The sequence below is a fragment of the Rhincodon typus genome, chromosome 47 (assembly GCF_021869965.1).
Source record: "Rhincodon typus isolate 14 chromosome 47, sRhiTyp1.1, whole genome shotgun sequence".
NCBI classification, from domain to species: Eukaryota; Metazoa; Chordata; class Chondrichthyes; order Orectolobiformes; family Rhincodontidae; genus Rhincodon; species Rhincodon typus.
The window spans coordinates 8,535,416-8,536,874 of record NC_063378.1 but is presented as its reverse complement, the minus strand read 5'-3'; the positions used below and the strand labels follow the sequence as shown (position 1 = coordinate 8,536,874).

Below are 1,459 nucleotides of genomic sequence, written 5' to 3'. Positions count from 1 at the left end.
GCACGGCCAATCCACCCTAACCTGCACATGCCTGGGCACTATGGATAGTTTAGCATGGCCAATCCTCCCTAACCTGCACATCCCTGGGCACTATGGATAGTTTAGCATGGCCAATCCACCCTAACCTACACATCCCTGGGCACTATAGGTAATTTAGCATGGCCAATCCACCCGAACCTGCACATGCCTGGGCACTATGGGTAATTTAGCATGGCCAATCCACCCTAACCTGCACATCCCTGGTCACTATGGATAGTTTAGCATGGCCAATCCACCCTAACCTGCATATCCCTGGGCACTATGGGTAATTTAGCATGGCCATCCACCCTAACCTGCACATCCCTGGGCACTATGGGTAATTTAGCATGGCCATCCACCCTAACCTGCAGATCCCTGTGCTCTATGGGTAATTTAGCACGGCCAATCCACCCTAACCTGCGCATCCCTGGGCACTATGGGTAATTTAGCACGGCCAATCCACCCTAACCTGCACACTCCTGGGCTCTATGGGTAATTTAGCATGGCCACGCAGACACAGGGAGAACGTGCAAACTCCACACAGGCAGAGACTGGGGTCCTGGTGCTGTGAGGTGGCAGTGCTGACCACTGAGCCACCATGCCAACTGTTAGGATGGCAGGACTGATATATCGAAAGACATTGTGTTGGTTCCGACTGTATTCACTGGAGTTTAGAAGATTGAGGGGGCAGGTGGCGTAGAGACTTATAAAATTCTAACAGGACTAGACAGGCTAAACACAGGAAGCATGTTCCCGATGACCAGAGAGTCCAGAACCAGGGGGTCACAGTCTAAAGGAGATGGGGTAGGACTGAGATGTGGGAGAGTGGGAGAGCCTGTGGGGTTCTCTGCTACGGAAAGTAGTTGAGGTCAAAATATTGAATGTATTCAAGGTGGACTTTGATGTAGTTCTTAGGGCTAATAAAGAGAGAAACAGGGACCATGGGACTGAGTTGGATGATCAGCTATGATCATATTGAATGGTGGAGCATGTTCGAAGGGCTGAATGGTCTACATCTGCCCTCTTTCCAATGTGTCTGTGTTTCTAAAGGAATGGAATCATTATCCAAAAGAGATTAAAGCCCACTAGAAAGAAGAGGGAAAGCAAGGGGCATCTTTTATCTCCACTACACACTCAAGGTCAAACTTTGCTGCTCATCCCTCATTGCCCCTTGAGGGGATGACAGTGAGCTGTCAGACCATGCAGTGTGTGCAACTGGGCTTGATTCTCCATCCTGACTTCAATGAAATCCTTGGAATGCTCCAGGCCAATTCAGGGGCCAGTTGAAAGCCAACAAGTGGGTCTGGAGTCACGTGTAGGCCAGACCAGGTGAGGACGGCAGATTTCCATCCCCAAAGAGACAATTCCGCAACCAATCCAAGATAACAAGGTGTAGAGCTGGATGAACACAGCAGGCCAAGCAGCATCATAGGAGCAGAAA

At 50.0% G+C, this 1,459-nt stretch overlaps 1 protein-coding gene across 1 annotated transcript in view; it reads right to left on the bottom strand.

Moving 5' to 3' along the window:
- Window positions 1-1,459, bottom strand: part of LOC109923692 (nectin-1-like) — a 50,337-nt gene that overhangs the window by 1,496 nt on the left and 47,382 nt on the right. The gene's annotated exons all lie outside the window — the stretch shown is intronic.